The 18,149-nt window shown below is 35.7% G+C and overlaps 1 long non-coding RNA gene across 1 annotated transcript; it reads right to left on the bottom strand.

The window, feature by feature from the left end:
• Nucleotides 1-2,828: 2,828 nt before the first annotated feature.
• On the bottom strand, nt 2,829-17,124 carry LOC122214996. The gene is made up of 3 exons (XR_006200182.1): nt 16,788-17,124; nt 11,010-11,272; nt 2,829-3,448 (listed from the first exon to the last, which is right to left on the bottom strand). It is a non-coding gene; the product is annotated as an uncharacterized LOC122214996 (long non-coding RNA).
• Nucleotides 17,125-18,149: the final 1,025 nt, after the last annotated feature.

Below are 18,149 nucleotides of genomic sequence, written 5' to 3'. Positions count from 1 at the left end.
TTACTGATATTTTGTCATAACCAAGGCATTTGGACTTTCTGACTGTGTTTCTCACACTTCTATTTTCTTTAATCTGGATTGTTTCTATTACTCATTGCATGAACCTAGACCCTGACATTAAATTTAGAATTCTTCAAATTGCACTTACTCATACCAAAAGTGTGCATCCAAAGAAACCTGAGCCCTATAGAGTTCTCAAAATCTTTTACTTGTCACCATCAGAGATTTTCACTGCCTACTGGCAACTTCTTATTCTAAGGTGTCCTGCCATTAGAGACTGGCTGGGACTTCTCTCTTCTCATATTTCTATTTCCTTCCTACTATCTCCATGCTGAATCTCCCCTAATGGCGTCTGATTCTTCTTTGACAATATGGTCAAATATTCAGTTCTCTCTGGATCTTATCCTCTAATTCACCTTTAGGCTCTCTGTTACATATTTAAGCCCATAAAAATGTTTATAAAAACAAAAATGACTTCTATATGATAAGATTTAACCTTCTTTGGAAGCAATTATCAATTTAGTATTCTCTTTTTCTGTTAAATGGTCACTTTCACATTTCTGTACATGAGGCACCATTGTTTTTCTTCCTTACGTATAATTTCCTATAGCACATTTTTATATCATGGAATATGACTCATTTGATAGGGTCACTTATGTTTTTCCTCTGAGTTATTCTAAATTATAAGTTTTTTTTAAAGCAAGTAAAATTTAGTCAGTAGTAGGTGATGAACAAATATTTTTAAAAGAATAGTAATGTAGATTATGTTTAGTTCACTTAATAAACACAAAAAACATATACCATAATTTATTGGTGTGGCTGAATGGTGCAGAAAGCCTTTTGATGTAGCATGAGCAGTATATATAAAGAAAGTAAGGCAATGACAGGATGCTTGTTAAGGACCTATTCAGCTTGAACATTATGTTCTATTTTACTGAACACTATAGAAGCAACTATCTCATTTTGAGATATTTGGTCTCTCTTCATTCACCTGGAAGAGTTGGATATGACCTTGCCTTTCATATGCTGACAAAGAGGGTATTTCTTCAGTTGTTAATCTCCCTACAGTACTTATAGAAATTCCAGCAAGGTAGGCCACATGCAGACTGAATTTTCTCTCCTTTTACTCAGATTTGGTGAGTTTTTCATACACAGAAATACAAGGTGAAACTTAGAAGGAAAAAAAGAGAGAGAGAGAGATTCCTGGTACAGCTGATTTGTATTCATAAGTGAACCATCCAAAATCCATTATACTGACTTTTAATCAAAAGGCAGATAGGATGGGAGCTCTTTTTGCTACAGGGGACATTTCTTTTTAAATGGACTATCCTACCATAGTAATAAGGTCTCGTGTAGGGACAGCACTTCAGACTCTGAATTTTGTTATATAAAGAATTATATATGTTTTGTTACATAAAGAATTAACTCATTTTATTCACTGTCTAGGAAGGGCAGGCTTTATAAACCCTTTTTTTTTAATGAAGATACTAAAATACAGAGCAATTAGATTTGCCTCAGTCACCCTGAGAGGTGAATTCCTCAGATAGTGGGATTGGAGAATATTTTCACAATATCAACAGTGACTGGGGGACTGGAGTAGGGGCCTGGTGCAGGAAAGTCAAGTTTAGGTAGCTCTTAAAAAATACCTTTTTAAAGAAATGATGAATAGTCTTTGAATAAAGGAGTCTGTGTCACTTTTGCAACTCGTAATGATGATGAAGATAATGATGATACTGATGATAATGATTGTGATGATAATGTTAATATTTATCAGAAACTATAGGCCAAGAATTGCAATAGGTGCTTAAGTCGAGTTAATTTATTAAATCCTCACAGAATCATTAAAATTATTGGTCTGGGTCATCAGGAGAGAGAGCCACACAATAATTTGAACAGAAGAAGTTTAATATAAGGAATTATAAAATAATTATAGGAAGATAAAGACATAAAAGAATGTGAAAGGGTAACTTAGAGCTGAAGGGAATGTCTGAAAAAGGAAAAACTTCGAATGGATGCCTCTCTCAAGGATTGGGTGAAGACCTCATTTGACAAGCCCACTGAAGAGTGCAAGCATTCCCTATGTTGCTCAGGCCAGAGCTGGACCAGAATCACAGGACAGAAGGAAGCTACCATACGGGACACAAGTGAGTGTAGGTGGTGGACAGGTACACAGAAGGATTCCTGTTCACTGTTGGGCAGCATTGTCACGTGACATGTGGTGCATTGTGTCCAACCTGGGAGGACCCTCTTCACACAGGTGAAGTGAGGCAAGTGGGAGGTGTGCAGGGGGACTTGAGATGCTACTATAGGAACAAACATAGGACATGGTGTGTCCATGACCTGGGAGCTGAGGGGAGCAACTCCCAAGGCCAGGACTGAGAAACTGCGTACTTGGGGCATGGTTGGGGCAGAGTGTAGTAGGATGTCCCCCATGGACTTGAAGTGCTGACCAGAAGTGCAGAAGGCCCATGTAAGAGTAAAATCTTAGTGTACCAGAACCAGGAAGAGGGCCTCCCTGCCCCCACAATGCCCATCAATCTACACAGAGGTAGCTTCACTGTGTGCAATCCACAAAGGAAGAACTCATTACATCAGAGCAGGTACTGGAGGGAGAATTTCCAGCTGAGGGCAGTAAATTAAACTGACACAGTAGGAATGCTAGTAATCCATTTTTATTTTAAAAAAATATTTATTACTTTTTTTGTGTTTTTTTATTCTGGATTTTTTGAAGTATGATTGACAAATAAGAATTGTATACATTTATTTAGATTTCACATTGTAATTTTTTTACTAGAACTTCTAGCTATTTACCAAAATATGTTCTCATTTTCTATTTCTTTTGAAATTCTTACTTTGCTTATGCATTGTTCTCCTGATCTCAATCAGCATCTTTCCGACCATTAATTTGAGGTCTCTATTGGATAAAATAACTTACCTCCATTTTATTAACGTTGGTTTCTGGAGATTTATCTTGCTCTTTTGATTGGAGCATACTCTGTTTCTTCATTTTTCTTGACATTCTGGGCTGATGTCTGTACATTAAATAAAATGGCCACTTTTCCCAGTCTTGACAGACTGGTATTGTAGAGGAGATAAAGCCCATCAACTAGCCCAGCTTTGGGATCATCCAAGCCTTTGTATTTATTCTGTCTCCCAGTAGTTGAGCTTGAAGATGCATCCATGTCTTAAAGGCAAGGGTCACAGTCGGCCTCTAGATGCTGGCTGAATGGAAGCCAGAGCATCAGGTAGCAGCCTGTACGGTGTGCACTCAAACCCCTTCCAGGGAGGAACTGGGAGATGAGCATTTTTTCTCTTCTCTCTCTGTGCTGAGTCTGTCCTCCATATAGTAGCAGCGGCTTCTCCTTTACTGGAGAATAGTCTATAGTCTATGGGGTTCATGAGTGCAAGTCCCATGGGCCATCAGAGCTGGGTGATTTGGAGACATGCCCTATAGGAAGAATGACAGAAGTTGGGGCATTAGACTTGTGGGCAAGTTTCTTCCAGAAAGATACTCATAACTTTGTGGTTTTGTTTTTGGTTTTTGTTTTGTTTTTGTTTTGTTTGTTGTTTGTTGTTGTTGTTTTGCTGGAATGAACCAGAAGGAGAAGGTGGATCAAGTTCCCAGAAGGCATTTTAAGGCACTGAGGAGTATCTCAGTCAACCCAGATGTATACTAATTAGAAGCCAGACCTCAGGCAGCAACTTTAATATATGCTGTCAAACCCCTGCCAGGGTTAAATTGAGGAGATCATTTTTACTTGAGCCCTGTGGGGCATTGGTACAGTAAAATTGGTGCACCTGTTAGTAGCTGCTACTTTATTTGCCATAGTCCTTAGGACTTGCAAACAAAAGCCCCTCTGGCTTTCAGAACTAAGTGGTTCAGGGGTCTTTCTTTTGGGCAACAGCTTTAAAAGTTGGAGCACTTCACTCCTCAGGAAGCAATGGGGAGTTGGGGGCTCCTTCCTGATTTTACAGAACTGTGCAGAGAGGGAATTTATTGTAACAGTGTGTCTCAGCCTTTCTTACATGCTTTGGTATGGATTCTATTTGGTTGCCCAATGTTTAGGAGTGACCCAACTAGCATCTGGATTTCTCTTTTTTTTAACACTTCTTATTTCTTTGAGAGACAGAGTATGAGTAGGGGAGGAGCAGAGAGAGAGGGAGACACAGAGTTCAAAGCAGGCTTCAGGCTCTGAGCTGTCAGCACAGAGGCCAACACGGGCTGGAACTCACAAACCACGAGATCATGACCTGAGCCGTCGGACGCTTAACCGACTGAGCCATCCAGGCGCCCCTCATCTGGATTTCTTTTGGAGGGAATTGTTCCAAGTGTAGCCAGATGTTTGGTGAGTCCATGGGAGGAGGGAAATTCAGGAGTCTCTTTTGTCACCACCTTAGACCAGAGTATAGCTTTAACTTTTACATATCATACCAGAATTATTTACTGAATATACCAGGAGTCTGGCATGAAGCCGTCCTCTTGATATGTCCAACTACTACAAGGGAACTTGGAAAATGGCGACTCTGTAAATTTAACGTTATTTTCGAAGATATACCCGAGTCGAAATAAAACTAGTTTAAAGTTTAAGCTGTCAGACATGTCAAGCATATCCAGGAAGGAACAGGGAAGATTTTACACCAGTGTTATTCTGCCTGAATTGGCAAGATGCTTATATAAAAATGGACTGGTTACTAAAAATTAATAATAGACACTTTGAATGTTACCTTTCATATGTCTCTCCTGGAAGTTTTGATGTCACTTTAAAAGCCTACACCACATGCAAAATTAAATTTTTGAGATTCAGTACCTTCCTCAACCCACTGGAGAAAGGCTTAGAAATGTGGCACAGGTCTTTTATTGTTTTATTTTGGTTCAGTATGTTAAGGCTCAGGGGGATCATTTCACTGTAAAAAAAATAAACTGATTTAAGGTATTTAAAGATACAGGGAAAGAGTAGAATAGTCTTCTGAAAATCCAGGGAGAGCTGAACAGCTAGGTCTTGCAAAGGTGAGGAACTGAGGCTCTATGGGCGAATTCCTCTTCCACTCTTCTCTCTCTACCTCATGGCCTCTCTGGCTAGGGTCTTCCCATCTCTGTTTCTCATGGTGTATCATTCCTGTACTCCTCTCTACCTATCAATCTAGATTCTGCTTCATGTCTGTCTTGCTCTTGGATCCACTGCGGTGCCCACCGCTCTTCCTCAACTTCCCTATGATTCTCTTATGTCAAGTTTTTGAGAAACAATCTGCTTTGCCCAAGCTCATTTTACCAATTTGACCAATGAAATCAGATGAGTAGAGTTAGATGATTTGTTGCCAACAGAGAATGAGCTCCTGGTAGAACCTATTTTCTGAGACAGGGATGAAAGGGGCTGGTATGCTACAACTTGGCTAGAACACAAGCTATTATGCAAATAGACTGCTCCAGGGAGTAAGAACTTTTCTGGACCAGTTTGACAATACTACCATCTAGTTATATGACCTTGGTTCTCTCAGTTGTAAATGAGATGAGTGGGACTACTAGAGAGCTGTAACATCACTTCCAGCTCTAATCAAAGTTGATTGTAGGAACACATTAAGTTCATATAAGTACAGAACCAAATATAACACTGGTGTCATGGTTTTGTTTGTCTTGTTGATACCAGATAGTGAAATCAATAGGTTTGGCAATAAGGCTAACAAACACTGGCATATTTGTTATAGTCATTTTGCACTGCTAGGTCATTTACATAAAAGAGATCTATTTAGACTTAGAAATATGATTTATTATTTATTATCTATTCTTTGTTTAGAAGGGAAATATTTTTTATGAAAAATTTCACCTTACATAAAACAACACTATCTTATTATATTTACAGCCATAGAAGAAAAAAAGCAATAGGCAGAAACACAATTCATCTCTTCTAGTTCACGTAAAAAGCTACATAACATAAAAATGACATAATTTATAAGGTATCCCTAATAATGTAAAGTATGTCCACTAAAAACATAAAAAAAACCTATACACATATACACATATATACATTTTACTTATATACACATATACACATACACATATACATTTTACTTATATTGTCATAGAAAACTAGGACAAAAGTAAAATAATTTAAATAATATAGTATAATGTGACCATGGTACAATAAAACTAGAAAAAGAAAGAGAGAGATAATTTTTCTTCACAAAAAGAAATTTTAAAAAGATGTCTTCAATAAATATTTGGCCAAAGAGGGAATACAAATAAAAATTATATAATATACAGAAGGCAATTAAGAAATTAATTGGAATGCTACACATTGAAGTATACAATAAGTCAGATAAGACAATGCTCAGAGGAAAAATCATTTCTTAAACACTCATGTTTAAAAACCAAGTAATGAAAATAAAAGAATTTAGCATTTCATTTTAGATTTTAGAAAAATAATTAAAACAATTTTAAGGAAGATGCAAAAATGAACTAAAGTAAAAAGCACAAATAAACCAAAGAACTATTTCTCAAAGAAATAATAAACTAATTAAAACACTAACTTGATAAGAGGAAAAAATCAGGTAAAACACACAGGCACAAAATAAATGATAGGGATGCAGTAAGTACAAATAGAGAAGAAACTTTTAAAAAATTATAGTTTACTTTGCTTAACAAAATCTAGTTTGATACAGGATATCGAAGTGGCTTAAATAATTTTCAAAGAAAATATAATTTACTAAAACTGACCCCAGGTGGACAGATTCTAAAACACAGCTTAGTTCCAACACATAAAGAACTTGGGAGTCATAATTCTTGTACTCTCAGGAAGAAAAATAATTGAACAACTAAAAATCAATATCTTTTCCTAGATACATCAGAGATTTGCAATCATATGGCAAACATCCATCCAAAAGCTGGAGAAAAAATGGATAAAAAGAATAAATCTGAGCTCAGTTTACCCAACCTAGAAGCCACTGGATCAAGCAGGCATTAGGGACACTCATATGGTCACTTTAAAGAATTTTTGAAGGCTGAGTGTGGACTGGCTTGAGAGCTAAGAACTGTTGGGGCTCGGTGTTAGAGGGTCCCCATACTTACATATATTTTACCCCCAGGAAATCTACCAAATTTTCATGGTAAAGACCGCAGGAAAAACAAAAATCTCCCGTTTCACTCATGTTTCCAATTTAGGAAAAAGAGTAAGAATTACGTTGGACTTCTCATCTGAAATCATTTCATCTAGAAGGGGAGCTGAGTGAAATACATTTAAAATGTTTAGAGAAAAAAACAAAATCTATGCCCTGTGAAATTATCCTTCAAAAGTAAAGGAGAAAGAGAGATTTTCTCAGACAAAAAACTGAGGGAATTTATCACCAGCAGATAAGCCTTGCAGGAAGTTTAGTAAAATAAACTTCTATCTAAATAAAGAAAGGAAGAGCATCAAAGAAGGAATAAATTAAGGTAAAATTAAATATTTTTAGTTTTTCTTGTTCTTTGTTGATTCCCTGTTCAAGTAGTAATAACAACTATTACTACTACTAACTATTGGATGTTTACAGTACATGGATATGTGAAATAAATTATGTTAAAAGGGATTGGAGGGAAGAATTTGGGATACTTTCCTATAACGCTCCTGTACTACCCATGAACCTGTATAGAATTATTTGAAAATAGATGGAGACTAATTCTAATGGTATATTGAAAAGTTTAGGTAAGCCATCATAAATTTTTAAAGCTGTTTTTGATAATTCTCTGAAAGGAAAGAAAATCAAAGCATATAAAACACTCAATTAAAACAAGAGAAGACAGAAAAGAAGAGGAAAATTGTTTTTTAAAGGAATAAATACTATGTTCAACAAAAAACAGTTACAAGCATGGAAGACATTAATCCAATCATATTCATAATCACTTTAAATATGAATGGGATAAATACACCAGTTAAAAGACAAAGACTGGCAAAGTGAATATAAAAGTCCAACCCCAACTATATGTTGTCTACAAGAAACCCACTTCAAATGTAAAGGCACATATAGATTAAAAGTAAACAAATACAGAAAGCTATCACATACCAATATTAATCAAAAGAAAGCTAGAGTAGCTATATTAATATCAGAAAAAGCACAATCCAGAACAAGAAAAATATCAGTAAAAAGGGGGAACATTCCATAATGTTCTCCAAGAAGACATAACAATCCTTAACATGTATGCACCTAATGACAGAGTATCAAACTAAGTGGGGCAAAAACTGATAAAACGGCAAGGAGAAATAGACAAATCCACTATTACAGTTTGGAGATTTCAACACACCTCTGTCAGTAATTGACAGATCCAGCAGGCAGAAAATCAGTAATGATACAGCTGAACTGAATAGCACCATCAATCAACTAGATGTAATTGACATTTATTGAATATATCATTCAATAACAGCAGAATACACATTCTTCTCAATTTATATAGACAATTCACTAAGATAGACCACATTCTGAGTCATAAAGCACAACTCAAAAAATTTAAAAAATAGAAATCATACCAAGTTTTCTCTCAGACCACAGTGAATTAAGGTAGAAAGCTATACAGAAAGATAGCTAAAATATCTGAAAATATTTAGAGATTAAACAACACACTTCTGGGGTGCCTGGGTGGCTCAGTCAGTTGAGTGTCTGACTTAGGTTCAGGTCATGATCTCACTGCTCATTAGTTTGAGCCCCACATCGGGCTCTGTACTGACAGCTGAGAGCCTGGAGCCTGCTTCAGATTTTGTGTGACCCTCTGTCTTTGCCCCTTCCCTGCTCGAGTTCTCTCTCTCTCTCTCTCTCTCTCTCTCTCAAAATAAATAAACATTAAAAAAATAAACAACACACTTCCACCTTGGGAAACTAGAGAATGAAGAGCAACGTAAGACTGAAACATGTAGAATAAAGGAAATAATAAAAATTAGAACAGCAAGGACATTCAAAGCAAATCAATAGAGAAATCAATGTAACCAAAAGTTGGTTCTGTGGAAATAAAATAGAATTGATAAACTGCTAGTCAGGATAGCTAAGAAAAAGAGAGAGAGCACAAATTATTAATATTGGAAATTGGAATTATCACTACTCATCTTGTGTCCATTAAAAGGATTCTAAAATAATGCTGCAAATAACTCCATGCCCCTAAATTTGATAATTTAAATTAAATGCACCGATTTCTATAAAACACGATTTACCAGAAGTTTGTGTGCCAAGGACATAAACTCTTTCTCACAAGAGAATTAGTCTAATTGGCCTATATCTATTAAAGACATTGACTCAATGATTAATACTCCTCCCCAGAGAAACCATGCAAAGTTTTCATTGATGCATTCTACCAAATACTTAAGTAAGAGATGGTAGTAGTTTTCTACAATTTCTCCCAGAAAATAGAAGAAAAGGAACATTTTCCTAATTCATACCAGGAGATGGGTATTACCCTAAATAAATAAATAAATAATAATAATACAAACAAACAAACAAACAAAAGCAAAAGCATTCCAAGAAAGGAACATTACAGACCAATATTCTGAATACCTGAAAATTCTTAAACAAAATTTTAGAATATCAAATCCAGCAATGTATAAAAAGAATTATAATCAACTGCTACTTATTCATGGTACAGTTGGTTCAAGATACAAAAAATAATATAATTCATCATACCAACAGGCTAAAGAAAAAAACATATAATTATATTAATAAATATAAAAAATTGATTAAAACCAATGCCTGCTCATACATAATAAAAACTCTCAGCAAGCTAAGAATGGAGGATAACTTTCCCAACTTGATAAAAAAAATGTTTATAAAACCCTATAGCTTAGCATCGTACTTAATGGTTAGAAATTAAATACTTTTCCTCTAAAATTAGGAACAAAGCAGATGTTCTCTCTCACCACTCTTATTCAAGATTGTACCAGAACTCCTAATACAATAAGACAAAAGAAAGAAAGAAGGAAAGGAAGAAAGGAAGGTAGAAAGAAAGAAAAGAAAGAAAGAGAAAGAAAGAAAGAGAGAGAAAGAAAGAAAGAAAGAAAGAAAGAAAGAAAGAAAGAAAAGGAAGGAAAGAAAGAAGAAAAGAGTATATAGATTGGGAAGGAAGAAATAAAACTGTGTCCATAAATGACATGATTGTCTATGTAGAAACATGCAAAATTGACAAAACAAACCTTCCAGGAACTAAGAAGTGCTTACAGGAAATTTTCAGGAACAAAAAGTTAACATGCCAAGTTAATTACAGTAGAACCATAATGGACAATTGGAATTTGAAATTAAAAATACAATATCATCTACATTAGCAGCAAAATGCTGAAATGCTTTAGCGCAAATCCAACAAAATATATACAAGATTGACATGAGGAAAATTATAAACATCTGGCAAAATTTCCTGAATAAAAGGGAACATATTTTATGATACTTTGTTTTATAAGAATTATAATCAATTCTCTGCATCTACATAATCCAAAAATAGCTTTAGAGAAGGACGTGGGGTTTGGGACAGGAAATCCTCCTTTAGCTACTTGTTTTTATTTTCTTACATTTCCCTCATGCATTAGACTAGATCTACCTGGAGAGCAGACAATATATTCTATCAATCCCTGAGTACTCTGCTGCTAGAAAAGTGCCTGGACCAGACTAAATAAATGTTTATACAAAGAAAAATGAGTATATATTTGGGGAGATTCTTCAACTCATGAAGAATAGTGTGGCCAAAATAGATGCACTTAAAAGCAAGATTAGTTGAAATTCCAATGTAAACATGGAAAACAGGATTATACATGCAAAGAATAGAGTGGCCATATCCAATAATATATTCTCTGCTAAACTTCAAAAGTGTGACCATTTTAAAGTCATAGGACGTTTAGTGATCTCAATGGGATTTGAACTAATAGTCTTGGAACACCAGTATCACTGAGTTGTAGGTTACTGTGTGAGTGGAAACACACAATTAATTTGAAGACTGAAAAATTCCCAAAATTATAAAGGATTTTGGCAGAGAGAAAAAAGATCAATTGAGGCTGAGAGTAGAAATCTACCTTGTGGTAAAGGAATTGAACCATCACAGTGTAACCCTGGGAATTCGTGGATTTAGCTGGCAATGAGCCAGACTGTTAGAGTTGTAGTGCTGAGGAGTGGCTCTCTTCCCCTAGCGGAAATGTTAGAGTATCCCTCAAGCCTGAAGCCTCCAGGAGATGGGCAGCTGTCCTTCCAGTCAGTCCTAGAAATAGCTGGTGCTTCAATCCAGGCAGCTGGGTTCCCTGAGGTCTATTTCCTTACTGCCAAGTTCAGTTTCTCAGGCCTGCAGAATAAGAAGAGAGACCTCTAGATGGTTAGGGGTCCTTGCATCAGAAAGAAAACCAGACTGTGCCCAGCAGATGTCCTGGCCTGGTGTGTATCTCTATGGGATAATGAGAATATGCGGGAAGTGACTTTGGAGTACTTGCATCTCTGCCTCCCTGACCTTGGCCTAGTGATTTTTCCCTTTTCTCAGTAAAGCATTCCTTAATCCATGTTGCATGATGGTATGATGTTGAGGAATTTGTTCTGCCTTCTTGCATGACAGATGGTAGCCCTGGAGAGACCCACCTGATACAACATATGTTTAGCCTTCCCTGAGAGCTATACTTATCAGATACTGAGTGACATTGTCTCTGCTCTTTTCATCCTTCATCCTACTTCAGGTTGCTATTCTTGCTAGAGTCTGGCAACCTGTGAGAATCTTCCAGGGAATAAACACAAATTCTAACTACAGCTGTGCATGCTTGGGTAAAGAGTGGAGCCTTGCCAGCAGTGTGTAGATGGATACCTGGCCTCCAATAAGATGGAAAACACATATCCTTTCTGTTCTGTTTGTCTTTGAAACTGCCAAATTTCATGGAAGGGGATTTCTGATTAGTTAGTGGGCTGTTTAACCAGTCTGTGAATTGAACTGGAACAAATATCCATTTATTTAGTTTAATGAGTGTTATGAAGCACAATATTTTTTACCTTTACGTACCTTTTAGCTATTCTGTCCTTTATGTTTTATTTGGATAATATAAACATTAACTAGAATATTAAAGAATTGCTACATTTGAGGGGCCTTTGTGGGGGCTCAGTCAGTTAAACATCTGACTCTTGATTTCGGTTCAAGTCATGATCTCAAGGTTGTGAGATTGAGCCCCGTGTGGGGCTCAGCACTGATCATGGAACCTGCTTGGAATTCTCTGTCTCCCTCTCTCTGCCCTTCCCCTGCTTGCAATCTCTCTCTTTCTCACTCTCTCTCAAAATAAATAAATAAACATTAAAAAAAGAAAATTGCTAGATTTAAGACTTAAGAATTTGAGAGAAAATTTATTTCACCACGTTGTACAAGAAATACTACTTTATACCAATGTGACCATCATCAACTTTCCTTAACGAGAAAACAATAAAACAGTGACTCCTTTAGAAAATCTACAGATTGGATTTGAAACTTTTGTCTTTCACAATTTAATGGAAATAATACACTTTTCTCTTTGATCACTCATGGATTACTTAGCCCTTTTTTGTTAGTCTTTGAAAATCCTTCCGTGTAATTTCCATTATGTTCTTAATACCTTTAGACATTAAAGAGATTAAAAGAAAGAAATGATTTTTTTCTCTCTTCTCTGTATCAGGCATATTAAATTGTTTGGGAGTAGCTAAGGAAAAATAATTGGGAGAGGCTACATTTACCAGAGTTAAATAACTTGGCCATGATGTAATTTTCAACAGTGGAACTATTCAAACATTTGTCATATTTGACTATTACAACTGCAAGTTGGCTTATTTAAAAAAAAATAGAAAGATATATAACCCAGCAATAAGATGAACTCCCCCAAAAGATGTTTTTATTCCCTGTAGGGAGAGGGAGAAAAACATCAGATAATGTTATCCGAGTTCTAAGAAGATTGTCATTCATATTCGGTTTCTAAATTCAAGATATCAACTCTGAAAATTAAATATATACCAAGTAAAATCGATTTTCTATATTTAGAAAAAATATAAATTTAGTTTACTTTAATAAATTTCAAAGTAAGTGACCTCCTCCTTTCAAAGGAGGAGGCTTTGCTGGTTTCCTGGCTTTCTTTTTGTTTTTCCTCCTCTACTCTTCTCTCATTTTGCATATACATTTTTTTCTTCTGCTTTCTCTTTGCCTTTTGTGTTATCCTAGTTAATACATCATTTTACCAGAAATTGACCACACAGACTCTCTTGTTTTTTTTTTATTATTTCAAAACCAAAGTAAATTATGTTCTAAAGTGTTTTATAGCAAAACTGAAAGAGCATCTATGTTAATCTTATCTAAGGCAATTGATCACTCAAATTTCATTGCCCAAACTAAGTTAAATACCAACATAAACTACTTTTCAAAAACATGTGGATAAAGGCTAATGCCATTTTATATTAACTTTTTTGTTACGTTTAATATAATATTATATATGCACAAACATATATACAAATCCTTAAATGTTTGCTCAATGAACATTTACAAAGCTAATCACAAACCAGCACCTCAGGAGACACTATTTTCTCTCCCAGGATACATCCCCACCTCTTCCCAAAGGTAAATTCAGTCTCTGCTTTGCTTGTATTGAATTAACTTTGCTAGCTTTTGTAATTTATAAAATTGAAGTCATAAGGTATGTATTCTTTTATGTCTTGATTCTTTCATTCAATATTATGCTTGCATAAGATTCATCAGTGTTGGTGTGTGTAACAGTAGTTCCCTCACTTTTTTTGCTGTATAGTATTTCATTTTATAATATATGACAGTTTACATATTCATTCTATTGCTAATGCATATTTTGGATATTTTTAGTGTGGAGCTATTGCAAAGGTATGTAGACATTTCTACTGAATAAACTTCTAGGAGTAGAATTGTTGGTTCATAGGGAATGCATAGGTTCATTTACTTGATATTGCCAACAGCTTTACAATTGATTTTACTAATTTTCACAGCAAACTACCAAGATATGACAAAGCAAGTGTTTTATGTTCTCACCAACACTAAATACTAGATATTTCTATGATTTTAATTAGCTACTGTTTTGTTTATATTTTGATGAACAAGAGTTCTTAACTAAGTCCAATTAATCGATATTTTTTATGGTAGTACTTTGTGTGTCCTACTTCAGGAACCTTTCCCTATCTCAAGGTTGCAAAGATATGTTTTATCTTCTAATTTTATATCAATTTTGTTTTGGTTTCCACCTTTAAATATAAATTAACAAGGAAATTATTTTTTATATGGATGATACTAGTAGTGGTCAAGATTCTTAACTAATTAATTGCTTAGTTTAAGATTCATTTTTTAAATACATTAATACACTTTGTACTTCAGAGAAGTTTTAGGCTTACAGAAAAATTGAGTAGATAGAACAGAGTCTCCATATATCCCCTTCTCCAAGCTCTCTAGATTCCTCATGTTACTGACATCTTTCACTGGAGTAGCACATTTGTTGCAATTGATAAGCCAATGAAATACTGAAATAATATAATTACTACAATAATGCAATACTATTAACTAAGGTCTATGATTTATATTGTTGGGTTTCTTTCCCTCTGCCCCTCCCTGGCTTGCATTCTCTCTCTCTCTCTCTCTCTCTCTCTCTCTCATTCCCTCTCTGAAAAAATTAAAATAAATGTAAACATTTTTTCAAATATTTTAAAAAATTGTGTGTAACCAAGATAGATGGATACTTCATCTTAGTATAAAATCCAGATAAATGTGGTGAGATTATTGTAGAGGATTGGTGACTAGCAGAATCTGTATTTTGAGAGTTATTATAAGAATAACTGTAATTAGTGACACAGAATAGCTGGTCCAAATGTTTTTTTTTTTTTTACATTTTTAACATTTATTTATTTTTGAGAGACAGACAGACACAAGCGAGGGAAGGGCAGAGAGAGAGACACAGAATCTGGAGCAGTCTCCAGGCTCTGAGCTGTCAGCACAGAGCCTGATGTGGGGCTCAAACTCACAAACCAGGATCATGACCTGAGCCAAAGTTGGCAACTTAACACACTGAGCCACTCAGGTGCCCCAGGCTGAAATGTTTTGAATGGAACTTTTGCATATAACTGATTTAATCTGAATTGTTTCAGGACATAAAGGAAAAGAGGTGTTCTGATTAGGTTTTCATTTTGAATCTTAATGGCATAGAACCCGAAAGAATTGTGGATCTTCATCAAGAAAAGCTAAAAGGTAAAAATTTATCTCTGAGATCAGAGTAGATGTTCACATCATGACATCAGATTTTAACATCCTAACACTGGTATTCTTTCAAATTTTTAATTACCTTCCAAACATCTGGATGCCTACCATCTGTCATGAGCAATGTACAGATCAGGGTTTCTTAAGAACATCACTATTAACATTTTGACTATTGACCTATTGACAGAAAATTCCCTGTGAATTATAAAATGTTTAACCTCTATCCATTAGATTCCAATAGCTTCTTCTACCCCCGACCTGTAACAAAGAAAATATCTCCAGATAGTGCCAAATGTCCCCTGAAGGGCAAATTTGCTTTTGCTTGAAAACCGCTGGTAAGGATTGAGGCTTAACGGAATCTGTGTATCTGAAAATTGTCTTTGATTATTTGTTTTTAAGTGAAAAATGCCTCTGCTGTTGATCAGGGAAAGACTTGTAGTTATGTTTTTAGATTTAATGTTGCCAGCTGGGCTCCATGGTAACCCCATTTTCTTATCTAGATATACCAACATGTGAGATATATGGCCTCTTAGACTTTCTACTACATGGCTCTTTTCATTAAAAATGAGTCTCGGGGCGCCTGGGTGGCGCAGTCGGTTAAGTGTCCGACTTCAGCCAGGTCACGATCTCGCGGTCCGTGAGTTCGAGCCCCGCGTCAGGCTCTGGGCTGATGGCTCGGAGCCTGGAGCCTGTTAACGATTCTGTGTCTCCCTCTCTCTCTGCCCCTCCCCCGTTCATGCTCTGTCTCTCTCTGTCCCAAAAATAAATAAAAAACGATGAAAAAAAAAAAAAAGAGTCTCAGTAGGTTTGTGGTTTATAAATACTTTGTAGCTGACGAACTTACATTCAATCTAGACATCTTTGGAGATGAGAAGTAGAAAGGAGGGGTGAGAGGTTCAGGGAGCAGTTCTCAATCCCAAATTAGAAAAATACTTTTAAGAATAAAACTTTCAGATATATATCCAACCTTTGATATTAACATAAAATTCCTTGAATAAATGAATTTTCCTAACTAATAATTTGCCTTTATGATTAATAAATTGTTCCTTTTTTCTATTAATGTAGCTTTTTTTTATTTAAAGATTCCATTATTTCAAAATGCTACCCTTCTCTTGTTTAACATTTATAATCCAGTTCTTCATTGAAGGAAATATTTCATTAATTTTGCATCTGAAACGTATGTACTATCCTGGATCTATTTATGAGTTCCTTCTACTACTTAATCATAATTGGCTGAAATATTTTTATAAAATTGCATTCAGGTTGAGTTTGACAAGGCTGTGAATTACAGAACAGTTGTTTTTGATCTAAACAATTGTCAATCTATGGAAATCAAGCACAGCTTGAGGCCAACTTGTATGAGAAGGTTAATGCTCAGACCCTTAACTGTGTGGACTTTTCTTACTCAGACATTCCTGGTGTGACAAGTAAAGACAGTTGCCAGTAATCTCAGCAGGCCCTTAGCAAACACTTCTCTGGAACATATAATTTTCCTCAGCATTTAGCCCATCTGAGAGAAGAGTCTGAAAAGCCCTTAAAATCCACCTTTCATTTTAAACATTAGTTGGCTGATGCTTACACAGGATAAATGACTCACTCATAGTGTCACAGCTGGTAGAACTAACAAGGTCAGAATTTGTATTTTCTGTGTTTCTGATTCCCAGTCCATGTCTATTTCTTCTAGACCTTCCTGCAGAGCATGGGAGGCAGTCTGGTAGGTGGTCCACTCAGTCAGGAACTCCAATTAGGGGTTTCCTTCAGCAGAGAAGTCCAGAACCAGAAAAGGCCAAGCAAAGATATCCAGGGTGCAACACTAAATTTCCCTGGAAAATTAAAATGGAGAACATAAATGTATCAAGAAAATGCAAACTTCCCTCATAAAGGGCCAAGAAAAGAGGAAGATGAACATCACTAGTGGGGGAGAAAAATGAGTTAGTGATTATTGGGGCCTACTGGAATGTCAGGAGAGACAGAATGTGGATTCTTTGCTGCTATGGTTACCTTAGGTCATTGGGTAACCTTAAGTGACAGAAAAATAGTATAAGCTCAGACAGAAATCCATTCAATGGGAGATTATAGGCAAATATGAAGAGTGCCTGCATCATGACATTTATATCAGGGTCTTGGTAGGTCTAATAGAAAATGGAGGTATAAAAAGTCATCCCAAAAGAAAAAAAAATAATTCTTCTTACATCTATAGCCAAAAAAACATATGTCTCTCAGTTAGAACAGCTGTTACATGAAACACTACAAAACTTTATAATCCTTAGTGGAGCGTGCAGATTCCCAAACAAAGAAACACACAAGACACCTAAAGTAAAACAGACAAAAGTGTTAGGAATTTTGTAATAAGGCAGAAATGAAATGACTTTATACTAGCTTTCTGTAATGTTGTATATCCTATGTCAGAACCAGAAGTGGTTGTACACCCTAAACAAACCAAAAATGTATCAATAAAAATACCCTAAATGTGTTCAAATAGCTGAATATTTGACAAAATATCTGAATATTTGGCCAAATTTCCCCCATAAAACTGAAAGGTAAGGTATATGGTTCAGTTGCAGAAGTGTTCACATTTTTAATTCTTTATAACCAAACATATTAACCACTGCCATGATTGGATCATCAATCTCTAGTGTTAACCTTAAAAAAAAAAAAAACAAAAACATGAAAAATCAGTTTATTCAGGAAAAGCAGAGAATTGCAAGCTATGACAAGCAAGCTAGGGCAAAACCATAGCCAAGTTCAAAGAACAAAGAAGATTGCTCTTAAATAGAGAAAGGGGGACATTGGGAAGGCTGTTATAAACAGTTCACTGGAGTAATCTGGGAGTTGGAAGTATAGTGACTTCTCATGCATTGAGTTGTGACAGTCTCTCATTGGCTGGGCTGTTGCTGGGGTGGAGGGAAGCCTGTCTTCCTCCTGCTGGGACAGTAAAGCAGGATTTATACACCAGCAA

This window comes from Panthera leo, chromosome A3, assembly GCF_018350215.1.
Source record: "Panthera leo isolate Ple1 chromosome A3, P.leo_Ple1_pat1.1, whole genome shotgun sequence".
NCBI classification, from domain to species: Eukaryota; Metazoa; Chordata; class Mammalia; order Carnivora; family Felidae; genus Panthera; species Panthera leo.
The sequence above is the reverse complement of the archived record's forward strand: the minus strand, read 5'-3'. Positions and strand labels throughout refer to the sequence as shown.